Source organism: Balaenoptera musculus, chromosome 9 (genome assembly GCF_009873245.2).
Source record: "Balaenoptera musculus isolate JJ_BM4_2016_0621 chromosome 9, mBalMus1.pri.v3, whole genome shotgun sequence".
In the NCBI taxonomy this organism is placed as follows: Eukaryota; Metazoa; Chordata; class Mammalia; order Artiodactyla; family Balaenopteridae; genus Balaenoptera; species Balaenoptera musculus.
In genome coordinates this window covers 35,795,026-35,805,924 of record NC_045793.1, presented here as the reverse complement: position 1 = coordinate 35,805,924, position 10,899 = coordinate 35,795,026, and positions in this window count along the sequence as shown.

The following is a 10,899-nucleotide window of genomic DNA, read 5'->3' as shown; positions in this document are numbered from 1 at the left end:
ACATTACTTAAACGTTCAAAAGAAATGCTCCCTCACTGCCAATGTGAAGAGCTTCTTTTTGAAGACATGAGCAGCATGAGGAGTCCCAGCATGTGCTGAATTGAGCCGATCTAAATAGTTGGCAGTTGGCTGCTGTTGGAAGTAATTTTGAATCATACTATATTTGCTTTTCAAAAACAAGTGAAACGTGTATTAGTAGCTCTTCCCCAAACAGTGCTCATTGGAATCTCTTAATTTATCACTGTGTCAATTTTTTTCATTTATCTATGTAAGTATTTCCTTACAGTAAACCTTGAGACTTGCGTGATGAGGTATAATTGGAGAATGAGAGATACCTTACAAAGTGGAAGCACATGACGAGGTGCTGAATGCTTTGGAGAAGAATTCCCATGCGTTCATCACCTCAGCTCACGCTAATTCCCGGGGGGCTTGTGTCTTCAAAACCCAAATCTCGGGGCTTCCCTGGTGGCGCAGTGGTTGAGAATCTGCCTGCCAATGCAGGGGACACGGGTTCGAGCCCTGGTCTGGGAAGATCCCACATGCCGCAGAGCAACTAAGCCCATGAGCCACAACTACTGAGCCTGCGCGTCTGGAGCCTGTGCTCCGCAACAAGAGAGGCCGTGATAACGTGAGGCCCGCGCACCGCGATGAAGAGTGGCCCCCGCTTGCTGCAACTAGAGAAAGCCCTCGCACAGGAAAGGAAGACCCAACACAGCCATAAATAAATAAATTAAAAAAAAAACAAAAACAAAAACCCAAATCTCTGCATTTACCCAGCAACCAACTAGAAAGTTTTTGTGGCTTTTTTTTGTTAATTTTGAATTTGTTAAATTATCATAGTTCCCCAGCATTTTTTTCTTCTTTTTAAATTACATATCAGAATAAAAGAGATATACACCTTCACAGACACACATGTACCTTAAAGTAGCACAGAATGGGATGAAATGCCTAAATCCTCATTGCTGCAATCTCTCTTTCTCAGTAATTTTTCTTTAGGCTCAGAACTTAGCTTTCTGATAGTCATGCTGGGACCCAATCTTATTTTAATGTCTAAATTAACATTTCTCATTTACCTGGTTGAAGAATAATATGAAGCACTGGAAGTTTTTATTAGAAATGGATAGAAGTACAAGCGGGTCTTTCCAAGTTAATTTTGCTTTACATTAGGCTCATGGTCTCAAGAATTTGATCATGGATGTTCGTTTCAATTAAGTTTGCTTTGTTCTAGAGTGACCAAAAGTTGCAACTTTCTAGTAACTGACTAGCAGGTCATACTGAAAGAGTAGATCACCCCAATGAGTTTTCTGAGAGATAATTCAACCACCCAAAGGCCAGCTTTTTGATTTTCACCTAAAAGAGTCAGGATTAAATCCAGGTTTTTACCATTGTGGAGGATATCATGTCTATTGTTCTAAGGTAGAATGTTTATTTTAAAAATACAATAGGTGTCAGTAAAAATGGGCCTAGCAGATTTAATAAGTACGGGGTAATTCCTTTCCTGGTGATATGTGACAATCACGAACATTTCTCCTGATATCTTTATGTGTTGATGAATTAGCCAATTTGCACTGGTAAGCCATGTCTAATCCAGTTATTTCAGTCACCTTAATAATCAATGCAGATCACTGCATCATCGATTCAGCAGTAGAGATGGGAATTAATCATAAAGACAGTTCCTAGACTGTGGTCAAATGCTCTCCCCACGAATAGATGTGGTCTAATGCCAAGGATTCTTTTTACAGGACTGTTTCTCAGGTTCCTCCTTTTTGATCCTCCTTTCGTTGGTGTAACTACAACTCCAGTTCAAGTCTTAAAACATCAGAAGCAACATTGTGTTGATGACATCACACTTAGATGACAACCGATTTGAACTTTCGGGTAGGTAAGTCGGTTTTTTAAAAAGCCATCCAAAGGTAGTTTAAAAATTAAATCTTAAAAATGACTTGACAGATTTTTTTTTCCTCTCTTGGCCTGTTAAAATCGTTGAAAGTAAACATTTGCTAAGCATGCACACACACTTGTGCTAACATACTTGATCTGTTTGATCACTTCCACGTGTTTTTGGCAAACAATATATTTTAAATATGGGATTGGAATTTTCTAAAGATATTTTTTCTCAAATTTGTGGCCTTCCTGGTGTTAATACTTTTTGTACGGCTCTTCCTGCAATATATGCAAGGATAAGCGTGGCCTGAATTTTTGCATGGCTATGGGTACTCTATCAGGTGACCTTCATGCCCACTGGCACAATAGTCATTATAAGCAACTGGATTGTACTCCCTGTAAAGTTTGTGCCTGGACGAAGGGTTAGGAAGTCTGAAGACATCTATAGCTACTATGATACTGTGACTTAAAAATACTCGTTCCTCAGTGAACTTGAAGTAAATGACTAAATTAAGTGAAACTGAGAGTCTATTTGAGAAGTTTCCTAATGTGAGTAAAATATGTGAGAAGAAAGGACTCTATGGAAAACCATGATACCACAGGATGTTTTTCAAGTTTTAGTTCTGCTGAACACCATGTGAGAATGTGAAATTCCTCTGGAGAAAGCTGAAACCCTCTCTGACATCTACCTGGCCTGAAGCTGTGTTTTACAGAGGTTTCTTCACCTACCCTGAGTTTAACAATGGGGCGTGCATTGACTTCTCGGTACAGTGTTTAGTAGATTATATTCTGTGGAATAAGTAGTTTGCCATATTCTAGAAAAGACCCTTTGAATTTACAAAGCTTTATGGAATGTCTAGTTCGTACTAGCCACGGCAGGACAAGATCCACTCGGGGGCATTACTTCTGGAAGGCTGTCAGCTGCTTTCCCTGATCATGCTTTGTGTACCTTCTTCTTTGGGATTCATGTATTAGAGGGCCTGACTTTCCTCTAGACCTGGAGAGATAGTAGTTTATGACAACAGTTAATTAGTGTGCATTGTGTTTTTTCTGGGCATAGCACTAAGCTTAGGTGTTGTCATTTTTTTCCTTCTCTCACATGTTCGCAGAAACAGTAAGAGCAATCTGAAGGGCAAGAACACATTTAATGGTCACAAGCCTTGGACCTGACGAAGTTGGGTGCTTAAGGGCAAAAATCTGAAGATGATTAAGCTTGAGAGCTGTAGCCTCAGGAAGGTACCTTTACCTGGCCCTTAATTCCCTTTTCAAAGGGTTGTCCTGTCATTTGCCTTCCGGTGCAACCTACCACTAACTCAGTAAGTAACAAACCCAAGAATTAAGGCAAATATTTAAGTCAAGGGGGCTGTTTTAAACGCAGCCAGATTGGGGACTTCCCTGGTGGTACAGTGGCTAAGACTCTGCACTTCCAATGTAGGGGGCGTGGGTTTGATCCCTGGTCTAGGAACTAAGATCCCACATGCCACGGGGTGAGACCAAAAAAAAAAAAAAAAGCGGAAGAATAAGGAAACAATAAGACTAGTTAATAAGTTAATATCCGTTGATTACTCATTATTATAGCTGAGGCACCAGGCCACAAACTGCACAGGAATATCTCATTTGATTCTAGAAAAGAAAAAAAAAAATTATAAATGCAGCCAGAGGAAAATATTGTTTAAAAAAAAGTTTGAGGGCTTCCCTGGTGGCACAGTGGTTGAGAGTCTGCCTGCTAATGCAGGGGACACGGGTTCGAGCCCTGGTCTGGGAAGATCCCACATGCCGCGGAGCGGCTGGGCCCGTGAGCCACAACTGCTGAGCCTGCGCGTCTGGAGCCTGTGCCCCGCAACGGGAGGGGCCGCGATAGTGAAAGGCCCGCGCACCGCGATGAAGAGCGGTCCCCGCACCGCGATGAAGAGTGGCCCCCGCTTGCCGCAACTAGAGAAAGCCCTCGCACGAACCGAAGACCCAGCACAGCCAAAATAAATAAATAAATAAATAAATAAAATAAAAGTAGCTATAAAAAAAATCAATTACTTAAAAAAAAAAAAAAAGTTTGAGTTTTTTTTTTTTAATCTACATGCCAAATTACCAGTTGTTTCTTTGAAATAAACATTTCAATTGGTTAAGCGAACTAAGGCCCTTTTTAGACATGGCTGTTGGTCTGAGTTTGATGGCGTAACATCTTTTTTTAAATTTGATCCCCAAATCCAAATAAAAGCAGGCCTAAATTTACAAATTCTCAGAAGAGTTTACCCAGGACTCAGGCCTCGTCTCCATTTGCCAATGGAAGAATTTTTTTCTTAGTCCCCAGTTTCACTGACTTTCTAGCCCCTTGAAGGGCCCAACTTTGCATGGGGATCTCAGTTCTAACTCCCTACTCTGTGTGAAGACCTAAGGCATTGTCCTATCCTTATGAGGCTCTTGGTGATCAGAAATGGCAGGTCCTCAAAAGTAGCCCTTGAGTCAACTTCCATTTGTCACTCTGGTTAGAAATTCTCCTTCATCTTGGGACCCTGGGAGTTTCCATTAATTTATTGCAAGCTCAGCTCTGCATTAAAAAAATATTACTGTATTTTGTGCAGCATTTCTAGGTGTTCTCTTAGGAAGATTTTTAGGCTATGTAGCTGGTTATATTGCCAGAAATAGAGGTTCACAGATGTTTAGAAAATGTTTAGATTAAAACTACTCAAGTTGATCTCTCCAGCTTTAAAAAGCCTCAGGATGCAGAATACATGTCACTATAGCTTTTGTGTGTAATAGTTGAGGCTATTATGAATTATTCTATGTAGCTTGATATTAAGTGGTATGTATTATCGAGTCTATTTACTTAATCTCTTGAAGTTTGTGGACTGCATCTTCTTTTGCTTCTGTATGTCCCATGTGCCTAGGACAGTGTCAAGTACATGATAGTTGTTTAATAAACATTCATTGCTTGATTGAAGCAATCATCACCTTCTTGTGAGTTGAGAAAACCGCTGTTACCATCACTTTTTCTATCATTTCTTTTTATTTAAGCATTTGAATATTTTTCCTTCCAGTGAAAGGTATTGAATACTTATGATTCAATAATCCCTCATCCTACTGAGGGCAGTCTTTTACAAGCAATTAGTATGGAAACTGAAGACCCAATCTAATCTTTTTACTTCTCTCTCATTATTGACTGATATAACCCTGGACATTTCAGTGTTCTAATTTTGGTTATGTTTAGTCCAGTTCAGTTCTTTTAATAGCTGTGATCTGATTTTTCAAAAAGGGCGTTTGAAGAGAAAGGTAAAGTTAGTCATTTTTGAAGAATAGAGGAGTGCTTTTTGAAGATAACCAGTGCAAAGGCCTAGTTTTATGTGTTAGTTAACCTACAAGAGCTTAGAAATTCTGAAACACATGTGATGCACACCATCAAATAGGGGATTTCTGAAATTATAGTTGTATGCTAATCACTCATTTTAAGCTGTGGTTTTTTGAAGCAGTAAATGATCCTAAACCCTCTGTCTCAGTGAGGGGGCAAAAAAAAAACTTCGAAGTCGGGGACTGTTAGTCACCAATATAGGAAATGCCACTTTTCTAAACCTGAATAGAAATGAATTCAATAAAAAGAGACATAATGACGGATTTATGAAAGTAACGTTCCTTCACATAATGGGTTTCCTATTCTAATGTTTCTTTACTGTAATCCTTTAAGATTATGCAAAAATTTATTATTTAAGTGCTAGTAAAGAATTCATTAAAAGATTAATAGTTCTGGTTTACCAATTCACTTACTAGGTCACTTAATTATTTAGTTCATTAATTCTGTAAATGTCAGACTTACCATGAACTCCAGTGATTTGCATAAGTTAAGGTTATAGTTCTACTGGTAATCACGGTCTAACAACTTCAAATAGGAATTTGGCATCATTTATACATTTCAAATGAAATAAAGTTGTTTTTTTTTTTTTCTTTCAAACCAACAAGGGAAATCCAGCAGCTGAGAAATCGTAACAATATAATCTAGCTATTCAGCCTCCAACTTTATCCATTAAAAGGACCACGATGGGCAGCTGTAATGAAAAAAAAATCTCCAAAGAACAGGTCAGAAATAGCTTCTAGATTAAGCAATAGGAAGGACTCTACTTTTGAGATACATGCATTACTTTTAAAAAATATTCCTCTCAATGAAAGAACTATGAAGTCTTCTAGGGATACATATTTTATTTTATTTATTAAAAATGGTTACTCACTGGGAAAGCTTCAGGAAAAGCAACATCTCATTATCATAAGGGTCCTAGAGCAGAGCTGGCAGTTCATATATAATGAATATCATTTACACCATGCTAATGCATTCACATCACTCACAGGCACTGTTTACATTTAATACAAGTGAATCTATACAATATAAAATTGGCACATTATTAGATTTAACAATGGAATTAGTATAAATAGCCATCAGCTATTATTTAAACTTCACCAAAAGTCACTTGGACAATGCATAGAATAAGATTTTCTTTCTATTTTTTTTTCCCTTTATGCAGTTTAACATTATCTTAGCAGGTCTGAATAGAGACAATCTGCTGTTTATTAAATAAAATGAAGAATTTGGAACCTTTGGGCTCTGTAAGGGCACTTATAATGTATAAGCACTTTCTTGGGGTGAAATTCTTTTCCTAAGGCCCCCTGGGAGAAGTGCAACCATTTATTTTAGGCATGTTTCTCGGCAATCCATAACCCATTGGTTTTTCCCATGACAGCACTATATGTACTCAGAGTTCTAGATTCGTTAACATTTGCTAACGGAGAAAGTGACAAAGAGTTAGGAATGAAGAAATAAAGAAAAATTGGGTTCTCCTAGGACAATATTTTACATTACAGGCTAAAGGGAAAAATGAATCACAGTCATTCACAGAGGAGGTTATAAAATTCTGCTGTTTCTACAAATCCATGGGTATGTGCATATATTCTTAGCTTGGCATGTATGTTCATGAAGGTAATGAAATCATGAGAAATGGCAGCCTGCTTTCAGAGTTGTACTTTGCTTAAAAAGAGAGGCAGTAACCCAGTTACTTCCATATCTGTGTGGTCATTTGCTGACAAAAATATCTACATTTGATTTTATTGAAGGAGCAGTTGAAATTATGGTTCCTAGGAAAAGTCTGTGAGGGAAACTCCTCATCTGGGTCATTCACTTTGCCAAAAATATGGGAATTAATTTGCAAAAATAAAGACTCAAGCTGATGTTATCAGTTAGGAAGTTATCATCTGCAAGAAACAGAACCCCAACTCAAATGATCTTAAATAATGGGAATGTATAATTTCACCTGATGGTAAGTCAAGAGGTAGGAAAGTCTTCAAAACTTTTCAAGGCAGGAGTTTCAAAATACCATCAAGTCCTCAAGTTGTTTTCCATCTCTCCTTGGTTCTGACATCTTTATTGTGATGGCGTTACAGTTATGGACATAAGGTGATTAAAGCAGTTCTAGCAACACATTCAGACATAGCATCTCCCTCAGAGTGAAAGGGGAGCCTCCCTTCCTTATCTCCTTTTTAAAAAAAAGAAACCCATTCTGGAGATTCCACATGTGCCTCCTAGGACATGGGTCATACCTCTTAACCACCTCCCTCCCTTGCCCAAATTCCAATCACAGCTAAAAGCAACTGGATCCCCTCGATTAGTCTAGAACAATCAGAATTTAATAAGGGTCACCCTTTCCTGAGTGAAATCTGGGTTTGCCAACAAGGAGAGGGGAATTGACATTGGGGAAAAACCCCAGTGATTCTTACACCTGTTATCCCAGAGGACCTTGAGGGAATTCTGGGCTTGCAAACCAAGGCTCTTGGTCATCTGCCATGAGACCTTCATCTGGGAAAACGTCATCCTTGAAAAATTGTTTTCAGGGGAGTATGGTTCCACAAAGCTTGGGCCATTCCATCTCCAAAGGGGACAGTAGCAAGAGAGCTTTCGTAACTGTGCCAGCATAGGATTGTGGAAGGCATGTTGACCTTGGCAATAAAGTCACCTTAGCTTGAATCATTTTTCTAGCACTTACCCATGGGTTCATTGGCTAAAGCAAGAGTCTCTCTGAATGTCAGTCCCCTTATCTGTAAAAAGTCCCCTTATCTATAGTACCAGCCTCACAGGGTTGATTCGAGGATTCAGAAATGTATATGAAACTGTTTTGTAAACTGTAAAGCTCAGGACTGTGTAATTGAAAGGTATGATTATCTAATGAACCAGTCAATTTTACCTCTGCATGTCACACTTTTCCAGCCGTTTAGTCTTGTTTTCCTGCTGGCTCACCAAAGTAGCTTCCTGCTGTCTCATTACCACCTCATGTTTAACATGGCAAAGATCAAGATTTTAATTTCTTTCCGGAACACACTCTTCTCTTTTCAACTCTGCAGTCCCCATGGGGAATATTACTCCAGTGCCAATCACACAGGCCTGAGTCTGAGGCTGTTTTAGAACCTGCTCTTTCAATCTCTCCCTTCACAACCATGAGGTCATTAAAGCTTGCCACTTCCTACATAGCTTTTCTAATTTTCAGCCTCCCCCCTCCCGCCCCCCCCACCAAAAACAAGTATCTAGTTCAGGTTCCTGTCATTTAACACCTAAACCTTCTGCAACATTTTCATCAGATTTGCTTCTTCAATTTCATGTGAAATCTCCCGAGACAAGATTTAAGAAGTGAGAATTCCTACAACATGTCTCTTCCCACATGCTCTGCAAACCTGACCACCTCTCTGTTTTGCAACAATGTAAAAGCTACTGGGAGGTGGAGTTTCCCCCTACCGCCTGGGGTTCTTTTTTTTTTTTTTTTTTAACATCTTATTGGAGTATAATTGCTTTACAATGTTGTGTTAGTTTCTGCTATACAACAAGGTGAATCAGCTATACATATACATTTATCCCCATTTCTCCTCCCTATCCCACCCGTCTAGGTGGACACAAAGCACCAAGCTGATCTCCCTGTGATGTGCAGTGGCCTGGGGTTCTTAAATTGACACAAGACAGATTAATTGGAGGAAAAAACAAATTTAATTTGTATGTGCGGAGGTCTCATAGAAATAGGACCTAAGAAGTGGCCAAAGCAGGCAGCTTTTATACTTCTTGTAGACAAAAGAAAAATAAGTTTGTGAAGAGCTGACAAGATAAAAAAGCTTAGGCTTGGGTGTTTAGTTAGTGAAGAATCTAAATAGAGTTTGTGCTTGGGGTAGTACATTAGTAAAGAAGTAACAGGGTTTGTTTATATAGGCTGTTAGCCCTGAATTCCTTCTCTCTGGTGATAAGGATGTCTCTCTACCTCTTGGTGCAGGGAGGGTATTTTTCACAGGGGCAATTTATTTCCTGCTTTCATGGAGACAGAGAGGAGGGTCAAAGTGTCCTTGCACTGGCTGTTTCTTAAGTAAAGGTAATTCAAAATAATCAATATGTCACTTGGGCATATTTGGGGGCAGCCTGCCCTGAACCCCAACACTACTAAATGTAGACACTTGATGTTGACATTGGACACTTGGGAAGCAGGGCCATTCTGCCAATCTGGGCCAGGGAGCTGTTTGAGAACTTTCTTCTCCCCTTTGTTTTGCACTGGGAAGGGCAGGCAGGAGAAGACCAGATCAATCTTTGGGGAAATGTAGGACTTCCAGAGCAAATCAGAACATAGTCTTCATTCTTTTTGCCCCAAGCCTCTGCATACTCATCTATGAACTCTAGGATGGGGCAAGGGTACCTCCTACTCCCGAGGTCAAGTTGGGAAAAAAAAAAAAAAAAGAGATTGAGATAATGTTTGATTTGAGGAAATGGTGGACATGGGTTACAATGATAGAGACACATTTGACCTTCAGTTTGGATGGGGGGAGAGCTTTGGAGATGTAAGGAATCCATCCTAATTCATAATGGAATGAATTGGTGAGTATAATGGCAAGGAAAGGTCATGAGTGGAAAAGGGGAGTTTGACCATGGTACTGAGGTGTGTGACTGAGCTGAAGGCAGGACACCTGGAAAGTGTAAGACATAACATGTCAAGTTGTTAGTGGGTAGTGCATGGGAAAATGGAAGATATGGAATGGACCATAGAGACATGATGATGGCCCAGATTGTTACATGCAGAGTGAAGGGCAGTGACGAGATAAACTCAGATTTCAGAAGTTGAGGGGACGCTATGGGAAAGGAGTGGGACAAATATGTGTTGAACCCATACATTAGACACTCTACTATGTTCTTTAAGTACATCATCTAATTAAATCTGTAGCAATTCTATTAGCTAGGTATTATTATTATAGTTGTTACAGATGAGAAGAGTAAAGAAGCTTGCTCAAAGTCACAGAGCTGGCAATTGGCCTGACTCTAAGAACTTGCAAATTTCTACCAAATCTCTGAATTATATTGTATGATCACCTTTGCAGTGACCACAAGGGGCAAGCAACAGCAGGTGATTTTAGATTTAAAGGGACTGAAGCTCAGAGAGGTTAAATGCCTTGTCACACAGCTTGTTTTCTTTGAATCTGGAGTTTATTATTTTTTTATTTAATTTAATTTTTATTTTATATTTAAGTATAGTTGATTTACAATGTTGTATTCATTTCAGGTGATTCAGTTATACATATATCCATTCTTTTCAGAGTCTTTTCCCATACAGGTTATTACTGTATTACAGGTTATTACTTTTCCCATACAGGTTATTTCCCATACAGGAATTTTTTTTTTTTTTCCATACAGGAATATTGAGTAGAGTTCCCTGTGCTATACAGCAGGTCCTTGTTGATTATCTTTTTTATATATAGCTGTGTGTATATGTTAATCTCAAACTCCTAATTTATCCCTCTCCCCACCTTTCCCCTTTGGTAATCGTAAGTTTGTTTTCGAATTCTGTGAGTCTGTTTCTATTTTGTAAATAAATTCATTTGTATCATTTTTTTAAGTGAATCTGGAGTTTAAATTGGAATCAGCTTGCCTTCGAAGCTCACTAAATTATACCAATGAATATAACAAGAAAAAACATGGCTTAACCTCAGCCCTTATATAGGGCTTCATATTATTAGCCATCA